Source organism: Cupressus sempervirens, chromosome 4 (genome assembly GCF_028749045.1).
Source record: "Cupressus sempervirens isolate cs-2001-9-10 chromosome 4, ASM2874904v1, whole genome shotgun sequence".
NCBI lineage: Eukaryota > Viridiplantae > Streptophyta > Pinopsida > Cupressales > Cupressaceae > Cupressus > Cupressus sempervirens.
In genome coordinates, this window is record NC_143121.1 from 813,118,520 (window position 1) to 813,142,778 (window position 24,259).

Genomic DNA, 24,259 nt, shown 5'->3' on the forward strand with positions numbered 1-24,259 from the left:
AAAGAAGATGAAAACCATTATGATTGCAAATGATTTGTGGGAGTTCGTAGTTAATGGGTTCAATGATGTGATAGACCCAACTTAGTATGTTGCCCTCACAAATGCATAAAAGACTCATTTAAAAGAGTCAAAGAGGAAAGATGCAAAGGCATAAAGTCTTATTGAAGCAACAATGACAGAGACAGTATTCCCAAAGATTGCAGTAGCAAATTATGCAAAAGAATCATGGGATATCCTTGAGAAAAAATTCAAGGGGACTGATAAAGTCCGCACAGTAAAGCTAACAAATATAAGGAGGGAGTTTGAGAACCTTCAGATGAAGGAAAATGAATCAATTGTAGACTTCAGTTCAAGGACCTCCAATGTGATTAACCAACTGAAGTCAAATGGAGAAGACTATCAAGAGCAGAGGATAGTGGAAAAGATATTGAAAATTTTACCTCATAAATATGACAATTTGGTCATGACCATAGAAGAGGCAAAAGACCTCACTATTTTGATAATGGATGAGTTGATGGGTACACTTCAAACCCATGAGCATAGGATCAACAGATCTACTTCTTCATCTTTCCAAGAGCAAGCATTCAAGGCTCAATAAAATTCAAGAGGAAGGGGGAGAGGAAAAAATGGCTTAGGCAAAAACTCCAGAGGTAGAGGCCGAGGTAATGGAGGACAAAGAAATGTTGTAGCAGAAAGCTCAGGAAGAGCAGATGGAGCAAGTACCTCACAAAATACTTCAAGAGGAGGTAAGAAAAACTACAACTCAAATAAGAATAATGTAGAATGCTACTACTGTCATAAATATGGGCATTATGCAAATGAATGTTTGAAAAAGCAAAATGATCAGTCAGGACAAGAAAATGTGGCTGATATGAATATGGGAAGTGGAAACAATGTCATTGCCTTCATCATGTGTAATGTTGGTGAAGAAGGAAACCCTAAGGTTTGGTACCTCAATAGTGGATGTAGCAACCACATGAGTGGTAATGAAACTTTGTTTTCATTCATTGACAAGAGTTTTAAATTTGAGATTAAAATGGATAGCAATGGAACCCTACCAGTAGTGGGCAAAGGATCTATTATGGTTTGCACCAAGAAAGGTGAGAAGAAGGAAATACAATATGTGTATTTCACCCCTGGTATGAAGCACAATTTGATGAGCATTGGTCAGCTCATTCAAAATGGATACAAAGTGCTGATGGAGAATGACACGTGTGTCATTCATAAAAATGATGGGAGCAAGAACTTACTTGCAGTAGTTCAAATGAAAAAGAACATAATGTTTCCTTTGAGGATAGAGACATGTTTCTCATCTCAAGTTGGTGCTACACCTCACACACAATCATCTCTAAGGAGTGTGATTGAAGACCCGTCACGGCTATGGCACCTCAGATGTGGTCATCTTGGCTATGCTGATTTAAATTTATTGTCAAGTAAAAAAATGGTAGAAGGTTTGTCGCGCATAGGAAATTCATGTGACAAGTGTGAGGCTTGTATTTTGGGTAAGCAACATAGGCTTCTCTCTAATTCTAAAAATTCTAGGAGGGCTAGATATCGATTAGAGTCAGTGCATACTGACCTAGTCAGTCCTATGCAAGTTACTTCCATTGGGGGGGTACTTATTTCATGACATTTATTGATGATTTCAGTCGTAGGACACGGGTGTATTTCTTAAAGAATAAATCTAAAGCATTTGAAAATTTTATAGAATTTAAAGAACAGGCTAAAAGAGAATGTGGACACTATATCAAAGTCCTAATATGAGATAGAGGAGGGGAGTATACCTCCAATTCTTTTGTAAACTTTTGCAGAAAACATGGCATAAAGAAAGAACTCGCAGCCAGCTATACACCACAGAAAAATGGAGTGGCTAAAAGAAAGAATAGGACCATTGTTGAAATGGCAAGGAGCATGATGAAAGAGAAAGGTCTCCCAACTGAATTTTGGGGAGAGGCTATAGTAATAGCAATTTACCTAATTAATAGGTGTCCTACAAAGGTAGTCCATGACAGAATTCCAATGAAAGCATGGTCACGAGGAAGATGGACAGTTGAACACCTAAGGGTGTTTGGATGTGTTGCATATGCACATGTGCCTAAAGAAAAAAGGCATAAATTGAATGACAAAGGTGTGAAGTCCATCTTCATAGGGTATAGCTCAGAATCAAAGGCATACAGATTGTATGACTCATTGAACAACAAGATGACTTTTTCAAGAGATGTGGAATTTCTTGAAAATCAGTCTTGGTATGGTCCAACTAATGAGTCACTGAGCACATCAAGTAAAGTGTCAATTATGAATGAAGAGGATGTTGATGAACAGCAAGAAGAAGGAGCAAATAGAAGAAAAGGAAAGCAGGTTCAGTCATTGCCGAGCTCCTCTAGTCATGACCGAATGTCAGTGCCGAGTACCAGTGAAGACCGAGCTAGTCGGCAATGCAACAATAGTGAAAATTCTGATCCCACTCTCCTCCTTATTACCAAGAAAGACTGAAAGTCTTAGGGAGATATACCAAGATGAAAGGTATGAAGATTTTGATGAGAGTGTTAATTTTGCATTATTTTCTCATAGTGATCCAATATATTTTGAAGAAGCTATTAAGGAAAAGAAATGGTGTAAGGCCATGGATGAGGAAATAGATGCCATAGAAAGGAATGAGACATGGGAGCTAACTGAATTGCCTCCCAAGAAGCAAGTGATTGGAGTGAAATGGGTCTATAAGACCAAATGCGTGCTGAAGGCAAGATTGATAAGCATAAGGCAAGGTTGGTAGTCAAGGGCTACAAATAGCAGTATGGAAGAGACTATGATGAGACATATGCCCCTGTTGCAAGAATGGAAACCATGCGTGCTATTATAGCAATTGCAGCCTAGCACAAATTGAAGGTATTCCAAATGGATGTGAAATCCACCTTCCTAAATGGTGTATTGAAGGAAGAAGTATATGTGGAGCAGCCACCTAGTTATGAAGTTACAAGTGAAGGGAACAAAGTATATAAATTAAAGAGAGCTCTTTATGGGCTCAAGCAAGCTCTACGGGCATGGTATAGCAGGATTGGCTCATATTTGATGAGCAATGGCTTTAACAAAAGCAACGGTGAGCCCACTCTTTACATCAAGGTAGCAGATGGTAATGTATTGATTGTTGTCTTGTATGTAGATGACTTAATTTTTACTAGAAATGACAAGGCTCTAATTGGTGAGTTTAAAGAAGCCATGAAAAGTGAATTTGAAATGACAAACCTAGGTCTCTTGAAATACTTTCTAGGCATAGAAGTAAAACAAATGCATAATGGCATCTTCATCTCTCAAGAAAAGTATGCAGGACAGAACTTGGAGAGATTTAAAATGCAGAATAGTAAGGCAGCCCCCACACCAATAGCAGTAGGTCTGAAATTGAGCAAGGAAGACTCTAGCAAGAGAGTGGATCCAACACTATACAAGAGTATATTTGGAAGTTTAATGCATTTGACTGCAACTCAGCTAGACCTAATGCATGTAGTAAGTCTGATTTCTAGATTTATGGAAACACCAAAGGATTCCCATTAGCAAGCGGGAAAGAGGATCCTAAGGTATGTGAAAGGTACCAAGGGATTTGAAATTTTGTATACTGCAAATGATGATTTCAAATTGGCTGGTTACACAAATAGTGATTGGGCTAGAAGTATAGATGATAGGAAGAGCACTTTCGGATACATGTTTCATATACGATCAGGTGCAATTTCATGGGCATCCAAGAGGCAACCTATTGTTACTCAATCTACAGTAGAGGCTGAATACATAGCAGCAAATGCAGCAGCATGTCAGGCTATTTGGTTAAGAAGGATCTTGATAGATTTGAATGAAAGGCAAGAGGATGGAACTACAATTTATTGTGACAACATCTCATGAATTGCATTGTCCAAGAATCTTATCTTCCATGGGAGAAGCAAACATATTGAGATCAAATATCACTTCATCAGAGAGTTGGTGGAGAATGGGGATATCAAAATAGAATTTTGTAAGTCTGATCAGCATCTAGCAGACATTTTTACCAAGCCATTAGGCATAGCAAGTTTTGTACACCTAAGAGAGTGTCTTGGTGTAGTTGATGTGGATCAGTAGTGATCCTTGCTTGTTTGGCTCGGGACAAAGGGGGAGTGTTGGAATATTTAAATGGAGCATACGTTTCTCCCTAGAGCCAAACACTCACCTACCCTCCTAACGTCCATAATAGATAGAAACATAAATACGGTGGGTGAGATTTTTGAAATCAGAAATGAGGGAGAAAATAGAATGTGATAAAAGGGAATGTTTCTACATTCATTTTAATTCAGTCAGAATATTTAGCAGATCAGTAGTTGCAGAGTAAAGCAGAAGAAGGAAGAAGAAAAGAAGTTTGTGCCTACAGTTGCACATGATTCCTCTGTTCTCTCTGTAAGTTTGTTATTGTTGAACTTGTCCTGTTGAAGCAATGATTGCTCCAGGCACCATTGTATGTAGCCATTAGAGTTGCAAGTTTAAAGTTTTTGAAGTATTACCAGTTTAGGGTTGTTTTAGAGTTTTTTGGTTGAAGCTGAATGCTCCCAGATTTTGTAATAGTTTAAATCTCAGTTGAATAGAAAAGAAAGCACGCATACTTGAATCTATTGTTCTTCCTCTTCTATTCATTGTATTTGAGAAACCTGGTTGAAAGATTAAAGCTTGGCTCTCTAGTTTTAATGGTGAAAGCATTCACGTTGAATTTCTCTAAGTTATAATTTTTTTTCAGTTTGGAATAGAACACTCGACATCCTCTTCACTTTGCTGTGGGTGCCGAGCATTTCCTTTGTGAGCTGAGCTCACTCGGCATCCATTTGTGCTAAGTTTTTTCTTTTGTGTGCCGAGCTTACTCAACACCTGTTGCCTGTCACTTGGCACCTTCAAGTGCTGAGCAATCTATGACTCGGCACCTTCAAGTGCCGAGCAAAACTGGCACTCGACACCTTCATGTGCTGAGCAGTTTTCAAGTGCCGAGGAAAGATTTTAGGTTTAGGGTTGTGAGTTGTAATTTAAATTTATAATATTTCTCACACTTATAAGTAGCAGAGGGATCTATTTTTTCCTTCCATGGAAGTCCTCTGAAAAAGTACTACTCTATCATAAGGAATGGATTAAGATGCTTGAGTGATACAGAGTATATGAATACTAGAAATGCATGTGGGAATGGCATCTACTTCTCTCGTAAAATGGGCACCTCAATTTCCTATTCCAGGTCTTTACTTTTGATAATGGGGACAATAATGAAAGATTACTCTGTGATTTCTCTTTGTGAAATCTTGTCAGGGTAAAAGCATTCAAAAAAAGCATACTATGTGGTTGGGCCAGAATATGAAAATGATGCCATCATATGCCATTTATTTGTGCTTAATCGTCGACAACATATGACATATGGAAATGTAAAAGGAGGACATATTATAACAAGATTAGGAGAGGATAGTGATTTGTACAAACATTATAAGAATTTGAGAAAGCAATATGTCAACGAGGTTTCGAAAAGAGGGATGATGCCCAAAGACCAACTCTTACAATTGTTACACAAAAGAACTGTTTAATACACAAGACCAATGTTTTGTTCCTTGCACTCAGTTAGTATGCATCATCTGATGCTGGTTAGCATAAGGACTTAATGGTCGTATGCAGCATAAAAGAAGAATGTCAAACTTATTGAAACGGGAAAAGACAATGGATCAAAGAAGAAACTCATAAAGACTGAATTATTGGAATATACTTGACGAAAACTCATCTCTTCGCCACTAATGAAGACTGTCGCTGCAGAAAATATATATTTGCTCATCTTAACTTAGCATTTTTTGCAAGTTTCTAAATCATCTCTATTTATGCAAGTCTTTTATGTATTGGAATACAAATTGCAGACCTGAAAGAACTCCATAGTGATCCATATTTTCTTTTTATATAATTAAAAAGAAAAAATTAGTTTAAAATCAAAACACAAAAACTAGGAACTTCAAATTTCTGTAAGTAAATAACCTTGCTATACCTTTTTTGATCCTGAAGAGGGGATTTTTTTATTGGTTGCAGGCTCCTGTGCTAGAAAAAAAAATGAAATGTACTAAGTAATTTTTAATGGGCAATATTTAAACATATCAACTATCAAAAATATACTTAATGGAATTCGATTGCTTTGTTATTTAAACATATCAACTACAAATCTGTACTAAGTAATATTTCATGGACTATTTAAACATATCAACTACCAATCTGTGTCTCTGGTATTTTGATTCAGTTTTCATAATCAGATATTGTTACAGAAATCCAATCTTGTCGGCTTGATAATCCTGCTTATTATTGTTTAAGATTTCTTACTCTGTATATAAAAGTATTGACCAGTGTGTAGAGATCTTGCAGTTTTATGAGGTCTTGGACTACCCAAACCTGTGGGTAATACCAGATTTCTGTCTAAATTTTGGATGGGAATACTTAGGCAACAAAATTTGTATTTTTCTTAGTTTGTTTGTGGGAATCTGAAAATCGGTACTTCAATAAAGGACTTTCCTTTAAGTAGATGTTAGCCAATACAAAAATTGAATGCACTCGTGTTTGCCTTGTGGCTGTTTTCCCTGGCCATTGCCAGGGTAAAGCAGATAGTATTTATGAATTCATTCATTAAAAAATTCCATATTAAATGGAGAACTATCTTTCCAAGGTTCTATTTGCATTATCCCTGTTATGAGGTTCATGTGACTTTTTGTTCCTTTAGATGTATCAGACGCATCTATTCAAAAAAATAATAATCATATATTAAGGTTGCAAATTTACAATCACTCCTAATGGAGGATAATGAAAATTTCAGGGATGCATTAAAATATGTTAACAAGATGCAGATTCAGAGACTTTCAGATTATCAAACAGGTTGAAGGTTGCAGATTTCAGTCAAATTAATGTCGAAAGCAATTGTTAAAATCAAATGTCATATAAACAAACTTTAAAAGAGAATACAAGATGAAAAAAACAATTAAAAAAAGCTAAAACCTGGACTCCTGAAAGTTGAAGCCAAAATTAATACACAGAACAAGGAAATTAAATGCATCGTTATTTAACTCACCACAGAGGATGAAGCCCCACAAAGTAATAGATGACAAAGAAATAAACAAGGCCAAAGCTCAAGAAGGAATTACAGAAAAAGTCAAGGCACAGTAAACACCATAACTAACACAAAAATCAACAAAATAAGTCCATGAGACATTTATAAACACCATCACAACTTTGAAAGTTAATAATCATAATTTGAAAATCATGAAATTCAGTAAGACACCACTCTAAATCTTGGAAGTTATATGCAATGTAAACAAAAGCTAACCATAATAACAATTGCAGTGTAAATATAAATGCAGAATGAAATAGAAAATAACTAAGGAACACAATATTCCACAAGAATACAAATCAAGTTATATTTATGACCCATATTCATTATACTAACAGTGTTCAAGATAAGGTTATATGGAATGACGCCAAATGATTAACAAAGAGGCTTAAAAAATCAACCCCAAATAGAATCAGACGAGACATATTAAAAGGTTGAAATTAGGTATAATCCTATATCCAACTCACTGGGTGTGTACATGAGGCCAGTTGCCAGTCCTGCTTGAGTTTGATTGAAGAAATGCCCTTAGTCTTCGAGACAAAATAAGAAAAAACCGTGTACCTGATTATAGTACATAACTTTGCCCTGTCATGCGTGTTCACAATTTGAGATACCATAAGATCCTTGCAATTTTCAGTCAAGGTATACCTAAAAGGTAAAGGTTGACCGTTGACGTCTGAAAGACCATACTGTACATTGATAACTCTAATCAGGTTGGGTGATTACTTTAAGATATGATGTAGAACTAGTTGTCCAAAATCTCATCTTTATTGTGATCCACCATAAGATATGTATAGATGTGTAGAAGTCTAAAAGGATCGGCAAAATTTTGTGAAAGATGAGATAGCTGATCTTTCATGTTTGACATCTTTTATTTGGGTAATTACAAATACTGCATTAAGAAAAATGATCAGTTCAAGCCTGCCCCCACACCCAACGGGGCTTCTTTAATTGCATTTATCATGAAGAAACCCTCAAGAAATAGGTTGTGTCACCCTATTACGGAATTAAGATGCATAGATTGTGAGAGGTGTTGACAACGAGGAGATTCTCTTCATTGTTGATAAGATACCAATTGGAACTCATATCTCGGTAGGGATAAAGGTTGCAATTTCTCACTTTTTCCATTTATCCAAACAAATAAGTCTTTTTTAGAATCCTTTCAACAAAACAAGGAAGAAAAATGTTCAAAAACAATCATAGTTTTCTGTATGTACAACCTAGACTCAGATTTATCAGCATACTCTGATTTATCGATGCATATCATACCAATTCACAATTTTTAGCCCAAGTTTGAGTAAATTTAACTTCATTCAAAAACCAGAAAGAGTGTTCTAGCAGGACAACGCAGATGTTGTTATTTCGTAGACCACATAGGGATAGGAATATTACGATGATTGTGTATAGTCACTCAAATCTTTCAGTGGCTGGGGGTCATAACAAAAATGATCTTAACTAATAAATATCTTCAAAAAGCTATACATTAGTTTTGTACATAAAAAATAGAATCATTTAAAAAAATCATCTGCTCCTAGGTTATAATAGATTTTTCAGTCAGTTGAATCAAATATAAAATAAACTTACCTTTATAGCCAAGCAACCCAATCTATCAATTTCAGCTCCTCTTGGTTGGCTAGTTGAGAAAACAATAAAAATCATTTCATTTCATTAGTTGCAAGTGACATTGATATGTTCAGCATTGCAAAATACAATTACTATCTGCATTTTCTCTTCCTGCCATAATCACATTGGAGAGGTCAGCCGTAAGATAGAGCTGGAAACCTATATATATATATAAAAGTATAATATGATAAAAGTCTTCACCACTCCATTATTTTATGTGGCTTAATAAAACATTTCATGGGATATAGTAACCATGAAGGCCCTACCAAAATTCCTGACAACTTCAAAATGGTATGTCAGTAAACCAAAAAGCCTCTAAAAAAGCAGTTCTTTGGGAAAAAATAATGTAGCTATAATTGATTCTCTTGTAGATACAAAACTTGGATTCCTGTCGGAACACAAAGAATTGAATAGATCCAGAACAACTTGTCCTAAGCAAAAAGTGTTTTGACAAATGCATCATGTTATTTTCAACATCTAAATGCATCTGCTTAGCATAAATTAGTAATACATTTCAGATGTCAACCGTTAGGCACACATAAAATAGTATACTACTGTAATTAGATCTAGATATATTAAAAATTTGCTCTTCTATTGGTTATATTTAAAATGAAAAAGAAGTATTTCATTGGGAAAAGAAAGGGTATGTCTCTGATTCTCCTGAAGATGCAAAGCTTGATTTCTTGTATGAGTACAAATGCTAGCTAATTCCATAGTAGTTTGTGCTAAGGAAAGTTTTTCTGATAAAAGCATCAGAACACTTTTCAAATCAAACTGCACTGGTTATCACAAATCAAATGATAACCATGGAAACACACATATAATACATCTAGATATTGAGGCAATCTTTGTACTATTGGTACCACTTAAAATGCAAAAGTATAAGACATGACTTGGATCACTGAAAGGAACTTGATTTGATTAAGGAGATCGACAAAATATTCTAAATGTGTGGTACCAAGAAAATGGTTACAAAATCCCTCTTTGCATAAGTCTTTGCAAGAAAGAGGAAACCATTTTAAGTTTAACAAGTATTAAGAAAGTCTCAATTGTTAACAACATTTTTCTCCATAGACCTTTCAGGACATTATTCCTGAGCCATAAAAATGGTGATCCATGCAAACACCCAAGAATTAAGCAAAATTCCTAAATCAACTAATGTCCATGTTATCTGCTGCAGGGCTGCAGATAGATGGAACAAAATAAAATGAGCATTCAAAAGGCAATGAATGTATCATCACATCCCATCTTCGTTTGGGAGTGTAGGCTTCGACGGGATTTGCCTCCACCCTCCTCCGAACAATCCCTCTCACCACAAGTTGTTCTGCTGGTGTTAGAGGGAAGACCCGACCACTTACTCTGCATACACAGCTGTAATTATCATAAACAATTTTCTGATTGCAGTTTTTATCACAAATGTGTGTGCTTCCTGTTAATTTGCACCAAAAGATATTTGCCCAAACATGCTCAATATGACATCTTTTATCACATTTATGAGTATGCACATTATCTTCATGATTTAGGAAGCTCGACAAATACACTACAGTTGTTGTCTCTTTGTTCATGACAAATTTAAGAAGAACCCCTCAAGAAATCTTAAGAGGTTGAAGACCATGCAGAAGAATATAGATGCATGTGTGGTTTGGTATTGAAGAATATATTAAACCTCTAAGAGGCATACCTTTATAGATTTCTGATTCAAAGATCATTTCCTTAGCTATGATTCATATTGGTATTTCTGTTTGAATTAAAAATTGGTCATTATTTTAACTCCATATTTAAAGCAGGTTGTGACGATAATCCTCTATGCTAGATCTTATTTTTAATACAGAACTCACTATAGGCATGTTATTGGATGTAGCTCTCCAAGTAATAATATTATGTTTTGCAGTGAAACAAATACCAACTATATTACTTCATATATTCACTCATGTTATCTTGGAAGAATATTGTTTACTCAGGAATCACTAGGAAAAGCAAAGGATGTTGCTTGCCTAATAACAAATTCAAGAGCCCTGTAAGTTAAGACAAAATGATAAATCAGCGTAGATATTGAACGAGAATTCATAGGAGTAATTCCAATGAATCATGTCAAATAAATTACATTGCATACAAATGTTAGATATGCGACTTTTCCATGCTTCTCTTATGTTGCAGCCAGCGTACATATTATTGTTGACTATTATATGTTGTTTGTTTGTGGCATAAGGCAAGAAGAAATATCTACTGGAATAGCTGGACATGCCACATGTCACAGGAAAATACCATTGGTATACAGGGCATGCACTAGCTAACTACCTTATGTTGTTATGCAAATATGTCACAAAGGAGGACACTTCTTCATTAGCTAAATACCTTATTCTGTTGTGCAGATATGTCACAAAGGAGGACACTTATTGATAAAAATAAAAGATCTAAGATTTACTAAGATCTGAAATAAACACAAATACTTGGCAATGAAAAAATCAGAAATAAACACTTACGAGAGAAGCAAATTTTATTCACAAACTGATTGCTCCAAAGCTATTCAATGGCCTCTATATATAAAGAGCCTATGAGATGAGGGCATTGATAGAAGATAATTCTAGAGGATAAGTGGATAATGCTAAATGACCTAGTATCATGGAGGACATTCATATCTTCTTAGGATAATGTTGTATGACCTAGTTTCATGGAGGACATTCCTATCTTGTTACCAATTTAATACGAAATGTGTGGCATACTTACTGTTTGGTTATAACAGCATGACTGTTGACTATTTCTAACACTTATGACCAATGATTTCTTCGAGCACATGGACTTCCACAACCTTCAACAAGAAGAAATATCTGTTGGAATAGCTTGACATGCCACAGGAAAATACCATTGGTCTTCAGGGCCTGCACTAACATGGATTTATCTACTGTCTACAGTTTGCAGCCAAACCCAACACTCTATGGAACCAGCAGCTTGCACGAATATGGGGCTCACAAGGCACACATTTAACATTGTCACTACATGGACAACTTGTCACAATTATTCAAGACTAAGTACCAACATGGACCCAAACCACTTGTACATTCCACCCAATACAGAATCTTGTAGCAGGCCGTTACAATGTCCAATGTAAGACAATTGAGCATCTCTACCACTTCAACATGCTTGAAACCACTGAAAGAAAAATGTTAATATTTTATTTTTAATAGAAGTGTTTTTGTAAACTTTCAGTTAATATTAGAAATACATATTACTAAAAATAATATTAAGCTCAATAGTCTTATTAGTTTAGAATTTTTTGGGCGGATTGGATTTCCAACTCTCGATACCAATGTGAATCTGAAGGACTTTTCCTCCGTACAAAAGGAGGTAAAATTTCTTTTGAAGGTAACTTTGGCTTACATATTGTTGATTCATTTACATCACACCTCCAAAAAAGCTCTCAGGAGGTGATCATCACTAGATTGGACAAAATAATTACTCTAGTGCTTGCTAAGAGTTATTTCCATGCAATCAATTGCATTAAATTTGCATATTCCCAAATCTACATAGTGGCATGACGGAAGATCAAAAATTTGATTTTGCAGATTTTATTTTTACGTTCATTTTGGGATGAAAAATCTTGAGCACAACCTTGAGGTAAGATGACTAGCAGTGAGTACACCAAATAAACTCCCCAAGTTGTTGGGCATCATAAGCATTTGAGAAAACATTACGGTCAAGACAAGCAAGGGTAGATCACTTGTCAAGAGAAATCTCAGTGTATTTATTGCCTTATCAGCTCACAACCCAAGTTAATAAGAGACTAGGAAAGGTATATATTATACATTATTATGCACTGAGCTTTGACAAGGAATTGAGAATGATTTTGAAGACCGGTTCTCCCTGAAGACATTAACTATGCCTGTCAAGGACGACTCATTACATTTGATGTTGTCCAGAATATGCTCTTTTTTTCTGAACTAGTGATTCAAGACAATGCATATTCCATCATCCTATGTAATTCTACTCAAGGACTAGAGAAACTGATTAGTATACCTCGAGCTTGCACCTGAAGTGCTGATGCTAGTTTTCTAGTTTCAACAAAAGGAATTTTAAGAGGTGGTAAATCCAAAGTTCTAGATTATGATCATAATGATGGTGCATTGAGGATATGGGAGATGAATAATATGCCAACCTATTTAACTCTTATTCATTTTAGAAAACTGGTAATTCTCCCTCAAAAAGAAATTATGGGGTCACTTTAAATTACTGATGTCTAACTGATGCTAATGATTATGACCTTAACGACTTTGTAAATGTGTTAAAACTTGACCTTCAGCAATAAGAACTTAGATTTAGATTTCTAGAAATATAAAACTCTTTTGATAGTATCATAGATTAGCTTTTGTTAAAAAAAAAAAAATATCTAAACGAATAAACATGACAGAAGTATGACCGACATGTCTAGCTAGAGAATCAGGGTTTGCAGTTGGAATTCTTTGATCTAGATTTTCACAAGGGCCTCCAATGATCTCTATCCCTGAACTTGTTTAGCCTTTCTGTGGACTTCCTTAGCATCCAAATAGTTCTTGAAAATCAACCCTGCAAGCCTCCAACTTTCTAGAGGCTTTTATTGTTCGCGAGCTCATGAGACAATGATATTTAAAATAGCTTGAAGATCTTCTTCTACAACAAATTTTGGGTGACCTCCAGATAATTCTAAATCTTCTATTTTTTAATCCCTATAAATCCCCTTTGTTATCTATCATAATATCATATCCAAGGGATGTTTCTTGTAATCTTGTGCTATAAAATTGTAGGATACATGAGCAAAAGAGTAGAAAAATAATGAGAGTATTGAGTTCTTACCAGTATTCAACCCTAGGGTTGTGGTGACCCACCAATGAAGGTATTATTATGAGGTCTCCTCCATTTTTGGAGAGGGAGAGAAATGATGATAGATTTTTACCCTTCACTGAAGCTGAGCGAAGAAGACCTATTGCAAAATGGGTATTGCATAATGGACCATTGGACAATGGCCATTTCTTAGCCTTTTCCTCTTCATCATTCATTCTATTTTCACTGCCAATTTCTCGGCGCGAATGAAATTTTTAAAAAAAATATATTCTCTAATACCAAACCACACACGCATCTATTATTATCATTTAATTAAAAATATAATTTGATTTATATTTTTAATTAATTAATAGTTATAATAAATAATCTATTTCTGTATGATGCATAAAAGGTGTTCTATTTATTTTTCTTTACTTTTAAGTGCTAGGAAATTAAAATAATTTTAAATTCTAATTTAAGTTCATAAGATAATTAAGGTAACAATTAAAAAATTTAAAGATTGAGTGTTTAGTTTATCTTAAATATCTTAAGCTATTGAACTACTTTGAAATGTTGTTGTAGATGATTCCCATTTATCTATTAATTTAGGTTCATTTTGTAGTAGGTTACAAATATTAAAGTGAAAAAGAGAACCTTAGTACAATTATCTAATAAGAGTAATTGATGGTTCCTCCACTAAACTCTCAAAGAAAGGAAGTTGGAATCTAAGGATGGATTGAACATTGAGTTCTTCTATTCACCACCATTTGACTTATGTTAAATATAAGTATGACTTATAAAGTATTAATTCTTTTAATTATGAATATTGGAATTAATAATTAAAAATTCAAATGAGTGATATATAAAATAAAAGAGAACTAAATTAAGAAAAAAACTATTAATTTAGTTATTTATTGATATACTGCTTAGAGGAAAATTGAATCAATTTGTAATATTGATCGAAGAGCCCAAAATGGTGCATAAAAAATCTCAAAGACATTTAACAAATTTTTGTTTGTGAAAGAGAGAGTTTAGGGGATGGGAGAGGGGAGAGAGAGAGAGAGTAGCGGATGGGAGAGAGAGAGTAGGTGGTGGGAGATCGGGTGGGAGAGGGGGAGAGAGGGGGGATGGGAGTATGTGTAAGAGAGAGAGTAGGGGATGTGAGAGAGTGTGAGAGAGTGAGAGAGAGTAGGGGGTGGTAGAGAGAGAGAACAAGATGGGAGAGAGATAGTGAGAGTAGGGGATGGGAGAGAGTGTGAAAAAGAGTAGGGGGATGGGAGAGAGAGTGAGAGTAGGGGATGGGAGAGAGAGAGAGAGAGATAGTAGGCAGTGGGAGAAGGAGTGGGAGAGGGAGAGAGGGGGGGATGGGAGTGTGTGTGAGAGATCTAGAGAGTAGGGGATGGGAGAGGAGAGAGAGAGAGAGTGAGAGAGTCGGGGATGGGAGACCTAAGAGAGTGAGAGAGAGTAGGGGATGCGAGAGAGAGTGTGAGAGAGAGAGTAGGCAATGGGAGTGGGAGTAGGAGAGGGAGAGTGAGAGAGATTAGGGGATGAGAGAGAGTAGGGGATGGGAGAGAGAGAGAGAGTAGGAAGTGGGAGAGGGAGAGAGAGGGGGTATGGGAGTGAGAGAGAGAGTAGAGGATGGGAGAGGAGAGAGGGTGAGAGAGAGTAGGGGATGGGAGAGAGAGTAGGCAGTGGGAAAGGGAGAGCAAGAGAGAGAGTAGGGAGAGAGAGAGAGTAGCTTGAGAGAGAGGGGAGGGATGGGAGTGCGTGAGATAGAGAGAGTAGGGGATGGGAGAGGAGAGAGGGTGAGAGAGTAGGCAGTGGTAGAGGGAGAGTGAGAGAGAGTAGGGGATGGAAGAGGAGAGAGATCGAGAGAGAGAGAGAGAGTAGGAGATGGGAGAGGAGAGAGAGAGAGTGAGAGACTATGGGATGGGAGAGGATAGAGAGAGAGAGAGAGTAGGGGATGAGAGAGAGAGTGAGAGAGAGTAGACGATGGGAGAGGGAGTAGGAGAGGGAGAGTGAGAGAGTGGGGGATGGGAGAGGAGAGAGAGACTAAGAGAGAGTAGGGGATGAGAGAGGATAGAGAGAGTAGGGAGAGAGAAAGAGAGAGAGTAGGGGATGGGGTATCTAAAACCACAACTAAAGCCAAATATATTTAAAACCTTCTTTTTGACAATGAAGAGGTGTATAATCACCTCAATGTTAAGTGGTCTCTTGAGTTTGATCCCAAATTATGGTCCAAATGTCTTAACTCTCTTTGGCATAAGAATGTTGAAGTTAAGATACACTGCTTCCTTTAGTAGAGCAAGCTACATAGATTTCTCATTACCCACACTGGATGTAGATCCCTTCCCTTGCAATATTTTTCTTTAGATAGAATATATACCCCACATCTTTCAAACTATAGCTTTGCCAAGGCATTTTGGATTTTGTTTGGTATTCCTATGGGCCATGAGATCCATACCTTTCATGCTTTATCTAGCTTCCTTTTTGACTTTCCTAAGCATCTTAACCTTTTTTGAGCTACTATTTCCTCTCGTTTTCTTTGGTTTATTTAGTTTATTTGGATTATTAGGAATGATGACATATTTAAAGCCAAGCATAGGATCCTTATTAAGTCTCTATAGAGACTCGTTGAGCACCAAATCTATGTGTAGCTCACATTGAGCTACAAGGTAAAGGAAAGCCAATTCCTAGGAGTTACTAAAGCCTGTACCAATATTCTAAGAGGTGAAGGTGTTCAACTTGAGGTCAAAACCAAAGACGTTGATAAGTTCAACTTTTATTGTACCTGGAAAGAGATGCTTGAACATATCAAACATGGGAGAGAGTTGAATGAGTTGAATAATTAGGCTGCACCATCTTACTAGGTGAATGTTGTAGTAACCAAAACTAATGTGACAAGGTCAAGACTTGGTGATATCATTAGTTGATTGTTCTTAGGCAATGAAATGTCTAACATATTGATGGTTACAGAGAATGCAACAGAGTTCAATGCTGGAAGACCTTCCTACTTCATGACCAATGATATTCTGCGAGAACCAACCCTAGCTTGGGAAGTATTGATAATCAACCCTGTAACTGAAATCAAAGATGGTAACATCAGACTTAGGTGGGTAGATGGACCCCTACCTTGGCAGCATGGTTCAAGGAGTAAACTTTATAAAAGATGTATTCTGTTGTAAATAATAATAATTTTTGAATGGCCTGATGTTATTCTAGTTGATTTGAACAGGCCACGGATCAAGATAATAGTTGAATATATTATCCGATTGTTTAGAGTGATGGTAGTAAGATGTAAACTATGATGTATCACAATTTTATATTATATCCACTAGAAGGAAAAAAAAATAAGAATAGCATGGGCTCTTAACATGATGTTGATTTGGCACTATATTTGGAGTTCTCAATTGATTATCTTTATACCATAAAATAATGATAATAACTTGAATGCATAAAAATTGGCAAGATAAATAAATTGAATGAATGTTCATTTCTACAACTATGAAATTGATTGTGTAATTACATATTTGAAACTTTTGAATGGATCTAAATTGTGATTGTGGATGAACATTTATATGCATCTTATGACTAAAACATAAATGTGTGTTCAGATAAAAGAGTTTGTAAGTGATGAGTGTATTTATACTTTTTTCTTTTTCATATTCTTAAAATATCAATTTATCAACTATATGCTAAAATTGAAAAAGGAAAATAACCATGTCATATGCACTAAAACATTGATGTCAAAAATTCTTTGATGTTGTTCGATTTATGTACGATTTAATACATTTTATATTCTAGATGTCCAAAAAAGACAAGGTCATATCTTAAGTCGAGGAATTTAAGCAATCAAAATATTTTTTCTTTTTGTAAAATTCTTCCAAGGTCAATTCATCAGCATTATACTAAGATCCAAAAAAGACAAACAATCATGTTACATGCTCAAAAATGTTGATGTTGAAGTTTTGTCATATGAAAATACTTTGATACACTTGATTTGTAAAAGAATTATTCTTTAATATATTCCAAATCCTTTTTGCTCTAATGCAACAATGTTAATATCTAACTGAATTTGTAAGTAATGAATTTTTATTTTTATTTTATTGAATTCTACCAAATAATCATATTGCATGCTCTAAAACATTGATATTAAAGTTGACACCACATGAAAATACTCAGATGTTTAATTTGTACAATATTTATCCTTGAATATATTTTCAAATTCTAGATTCCCAACACCTCAAATAGAGATATACCTAACTATTGAAATGAACCGAATAAAAGAAATCATATATGTGCATAATTTGATATCACTTTTTATTAGATTTCATAGAGAATATTGTTAGATATCTTATAAAGTAGAAAACAACCCCTTCGTTCCATTTCAAAACTAGTGTCTACAATGTTCTAACTATTAGAAATATAAGTTAAAAAATTTTAACTCACAACTCAACCCTAAACCTTAAAATTTTACTCAACACTCACAATTGCCGAGTGCCAGTTTTGCTCAGCATGTGAATGTGCCAAGTGGCAATTTGCTCAACACCAATAGATGCCGAGTGATAGGCAGCAGGTGCCAAGTGAGCTTGGCACAAAGAGGAGCTCGACACTTGAAAAAAAATGCTTAGCACAAGAAGAGAAAATACTCGGCACACACAGGAAATGCTCGGCACCAATGGATGCCGAGTGAGCTCGGCTCCAACTAAGAAAGAAGATGTCGAGTGTTCTGTTTCAAACTTAAAAATTATAACTCAGGAAATATTTCAACATGAACGCATTCACCATTAAAACCAGAGAGCCAAAGCTTTAAGCTTTCAAACAAATTTCTCAAATGCAACATACAAGGGAAGATCAATAGATTCAAGTATGCTTGCTTGCTTTCTATTCAATCTTTCATTAAAATATGACAAATCTGGGAGCATTCAGCTTCAACCATAAAACCCTAAAATAACCCTAAGTTGATAATACTTCAAACTTTCAATAAACTTTAAACCTGCAACTCTAAAGGCTGCATACAATGGTGCCTGGAGCAATCACTGCTTCAACAGGACAAATCTAACAATGACAAACTTATAGAGTGAACAAGGGAAACATGTGCAACTGCAGGCACAAACTTCCTTCCTTCTTCCTTCTCTTCTCAGCTTTGCAACTTCTCTCTGATCTGCTTGATCTGCAAAAACCCTGAACTCTAGCAAATGAATGTAGAAACATTCCTTTTGTCACATTCTAGTTTCCCCCTCTTTTTCAGAATTCAAAAATCTCACCTACCCGTATTAACTTTTCTGTTTGTTCTGGATGTCAGGGTGGTATGTGAGCGTTTGGCTCAAGGGGAAAACGTCAATGCTGCAATAAGTTTTCCAACACTCCCCCTTTGTCCAAGCCAAAAAAAATAAGGATTACAACTGATCCAAATCAACTACACCAAGACTCTCTCTTAAGTGTACACAAGTTCCAATGCGTAATGGCTTGGTGAAAATATCTACTAGCTGCTGCTTTGACTTGCAAAAATTTATTTTGATATCCCCATTCTCCACCAACTCTCTGATGAAGTGATATCTGATCTCAATGTGCTTGCTTCTCCCATGGAATACTGGATTCTTGGACAATGCAATTGATGAGATGTTGTCATAGTAAATTGTTGTTCCATTCTCTTGCCTTTCATTCAAACCTGTCAAGATCCTCCTTAGCCAAATTGCTTGACATGCTGCTGCATTTGTTGCTATGTATTCAGCCTCTGTTGTAGATTGAGCAACAATAGGTTGCTTCTTGGATGCCCATGAAATTGCACCCGATCCAATATGAAACATGTATTCAGAAGTGCTCTTCTTATCAGCTAAACTTCTAGCCCAATCACTATCCGTGTAACCAATCAACTTGAAATCATCATTTGCAGTATACAAAATCCCAAATCCTTTGGTACCTTTCACATACCTTAGGATCCTTTTTCTCGCTTGCCATTGGTAATCCTTTGGTGTTTCCATAAATTTGGAAATCAGACTTACTGCATGCATTAGGTCTGGCCGAGTTGTAGTCAAATACATTAGGCTTCCAACCATACTCTTATATAGTGTTGGATCCACTCTTTTGCTAGAGTCTTCCTTGCTCAACTTCAGACCTATTGTTGTTGATGTGGGGGCTACTTTACTGTTCTGCATTTTAAATATCTCCAAGATCTGCCCTACATACTTTTCTTGAGAGATGAAGATGCCATCATGCATTTGTTTTACTTCTATGCCTAGAAAGTATTTCAAGAGACCTAGGTCTGTCATTTCAAATTCACTTTTCATGGCCTCTTTGAACTCACCAATTAGAGCCTTATCATTACCAGTAAAAATAAAGTCATCTACATACAAGACAACAATCAATACATTACCATCTGTTGCTTTGATGTAAAGAGTGGGCTCACCATTTCTTTTGCTAAAGCCATTGCTCATTAAATATGAGTCAATCCTACTGTACCATGCCCGTGGAGCTTGCTTGAGCCCATAAAAAGCTCTCTTCAATCTATATACTTTTTTCTCTTCAACTGCAACTTCATAACTAGGTGGTTGCTCCACATATACTTCTTCTTTCAATACACCATTAAGGAAGGCGGACTTCACATCCATTTGAAATACCTTCCACTTGTGATGAGCTGCAATTGCTATGACAGCATGCACAGTTTCAATTCTTGCAACTGGGGCATAGGTCTCATCATAGTCTCTTCCATATTGTTGTTTGTAGCCCTTGACTACCAATCTTGCCTTATGCCTATCAATTTTGCCTTCAGCATTGCATTTGGTCTTATAGACCCATTTCACTCCAATCACTTGCTTCTTGGGAGGCAATTCAGTTAGCTCCCATGTCTCATTCTTTTCTGTAGCATCTATCTCCTCATCCATGGCCTTACACCATTTCTTCTTCTTAATAGCTTCCTCAAAATATGCTGGATCACTATGAAAAAATAATGCAAAATTAACACTCTCATCATAATCTTCATACCTTTCATCTTGGTATATCTCCCTAATACACTTTGTCTTTCTTGGTAACAAGAAGGAGAGTGTGGGATCAGAATCTTCACTGCTAGTGCTTTGCCAACTTGGTTGGTCTTCACTGGTACTTAGCACTGACACTCGATCATGGCTAGAGGAGCTCAACAATGACTGAGGTTTCTTTCTTTTTCTTCTATTTGCTCCTTCTTCTTGTTGTTCATCAAAATCCTCTTCATTCGTTATTGGCATCTTACTTGATGTGCTTGGTAACTCATCAATTTGTCCATACCAAGATTGATTTTCAAAAAATTCTACATCTCTTGAAAGCATCATCTTGTTGTTCAATGGGTCATACTATCTGTATGCTTTTGATTCTGGGTTGTACTCTGTGAAAATGCATTTCACACCTTTGTCATCAAATTTCTACCTTTGCTCTTTAGGCACATGTGCATATGCTACACATCCAAACACCCTTAAGTGTTCAACTGTCCATCTTATTCGTGACCATGCTTCCATTGGAATTCTATCATGGAATGCCTTTGTAGAACACCTATTAATTAGGTAAACTATTATTTCCATAGCCTCTCCCGAAAATTCAGTTGGGAGACCTTTCTCTTTCACCATGCTCCTTGCCATCTCAACAATGGTCTTGTTCTTTCTTTCAGCCACTCCATTTTGCTGTGGTGTATAGCTGGCTGTGAGCTCTTTCTTTATACCATGTTTCCTGCAAAAATTTACAAAAGAATTGTAGGTATACTCCCCTCCTCTATCTGATCTTAGGACTTTGATATAGTGTCCACATTCTCTTTTAGCTTGGGCTTTAAATTCTACAAATTTATCAAATGTTTTAGATTTATTCTTTAGGAAATACACCCATGTCCTATGACTGAAATCATCAATGAATGTCATAAAATATGTACATCTCCCAATGGAAGTAACTTGCATAAGACCGACAAGGTCAGTATGCACTAACTCTAATGGATATCTAGCCCTCCTAGAATTTCTAAAATTAAAGGGAAGCCTATGTTGCTTACCCAAAATACAAGCCTCACACTTGTCACATGAATTTCTTATGGATGGCAAACCTTCTACCATTCTTTTATTTGATAACAAATTTAAACCAACATAGCCTAGATGACCATACCTAAGGTGCCATAGTCATGAGGGGTCTTCAATCACACTCCTTAGAGCTGATTGTGTGGGAGGTGCAACACTAACTTGAGATGAGAAACATATCTCAATTATCAAGGGAAACATTCTGTTCTTTGTCATTTGAACTGCTGCAAGTAAATTCTTGCTCCCATCCTTTTCATGAATGACACATGTGTCATTCTCCTTCAACACTTTGTATCCATTTTGAATGAGCTAACCAATGCTCATCAAATTGTGCTTCATACCAAGGGGCGAAATACACATTTTGTATTTCCCTTTTTCACCTTTCTTGGTGCGGACCATAATAGATCCTTTGCCCACAACTAGTAGGGTTCCATTATTACCCATTTTAATTTCAGATTTGAAACTCTTGTCAATGAATGAAAACAAAGTTTCATTACCACTCATGTGGTTGCTACATCCACTATCGAGGTACCAAACCTCAGGGCTTCCTTCTTCACCAACATTACACATGATCAAGGCAGCAGCATTGGGTCCACTTCCCATGTTCACATCAGCTACATTTGCTTGTCCTGACTGATCATTCTGCTTCTTCCAACATTCATTTGCATAATGCTCATATTTATGACAGTAGTAGCATTCTACATTACTCTTATTTGAGTTGTATTTTTTCTTACCTCCTTTTGAAGTATTTTGTGAGCTACTTGCTCCATCTTCTCTTCCTGAGCTTTTTGCTATAGCATTTCTTTGTCCTCCATTTCCTCGGCCTCTACCTCTGGAGTTACTGCCTTAGTCATTTCTTCCTCTTCGCCTTCCTCTTGGATTTGACTAAGCCTTGAATGCTTGCTCTTGGGAAGTAGAAGATGTAGATCTATTGATCCTATGCTCATGGGTTTGAAGAGAATCCATCAACTCATCCATTGTCAAAACAGTGAGGTCTTTTGCCTCTTCTATGGTCATGACCAAATAGTCATATTTATGAGGTAAACTCCTCAATATCTTTTCCACTATCCTCTGCTCTTGATAGTCTTCTCCATTTGACTTCAGTTGGCTAATCACATTGGAGGTCCTTGAACTGAAGTCTGCAACTGATTCATTTTTCTTCATCTGAAGGTTCTCAAACTCCCTCCTGATGTTCTATAGCTTTACAGTACAGACTTTATCAGTCCCCTTGAAGTTTGTCTCAAGGATATCCCATGCTTCTTTCGCATAATTTGCTGTTGCAATCTTAGAGAATACAGTCTCTGACATTGCTACTTCAATCAAACTTAATGCCTTAGCATCCTTCCTCCTTGACTCTTTCAAATGAATCTTATGTGCATTTGTGAAGGCAACATACTGAGTTGGGTTTATCACATCATTGAACCCATTAACTACAAACTCTCTCAAATCATTAGCAACAATTATGGTTTTCATTTTCTTTGCCCATGTATCATAATTCTGTCTATTAAAGGATGGTGGTTGCTGCCATATCTTTCCTGCATCTTCTGCCATGTCAAATATCCCAAGAAAATAAATTCCCTAACTCACTGTGGATGTGGGGCCTCAAAGCTCTAATACCATGTTAGAAATATAAGTTAAAAAATTTTAAGTCACAACTCAACCCTAAACCTTAAAATTTTACTCGACACTCACAATTATCGAGTGCTAGTTTTGCTTGGCATGTGAATGTGCTGAGTAGCAATTTGCTCGACACCAACAGATGCCGAGTGATAGGCAGTAGGTGCCAAGTTAGCTCGGCACAAAGAGGAGCTCGACACTTGAAGAAAAAATGCTCGGCACAAGAAGAGAAAATACTTGGCACAAGAAGAGCTTGGCACACACACAGGAAATGCTTAGCACCAATGGATGCTGAGTGAGCTTAGCTCCAACTGAGAAAGAAGATGTTGAGTGTTCTATTTCAAACTTAACAATTATAACTTATGAAATATTTCAACGTAAATGCATTCACCATTAAAATCAAAGAGCCAAAGCTTTAAGCTTTTAAACAAATTTCTCAAATGCAACATACAAGGGAAGATCAATAGATTCAAGTATGCTTGCTTGCTTTCTATTCAATCTTTCATTAAACTATTACAAATCTGAGAGCATTTGGCTTCAACCAAAAAACTCTAAAATAACCCTAAGTTGATAATACTTCAAACTTTCAATAAACTTTAAACCTGCAACTCTGAAGGCTGCATACAATGGTGCCTGGAGCAATCACTGCTTCAACAGGATGAATCTAACAATGAAAAACTTACAGAGTGAACAAGGGAAACACATGCAACTGCAGGCACAAATTTCCTTCCTTCTTCCTTCTCTGCTCAGCTCTGCAACTTCTCTCTGATCTGCTTGATCTGCAAAAACCCTGAACTCTACCAAATGAATGTAGAAACATTCCTTTTGTCACATTCTAGTTTCTCCCTCTTTTTCAGAATTCGAAAATCTCACCTACCCGTATTAACTTTTCTGTCTATTCTGGACGTCAGGGTGGTAGGTGAGCGTTTGGCTCAAGGGGCAAATGTCAACGCTGCAATAAGTTTTCCAACACTAACGAGTACCTATACAAAGGTCCAAGATATTTCCTTCTCGTCATGATATAGAAAGCTTCATCTACTTATCAAATACTTTTCGAGATTGCATTACCATC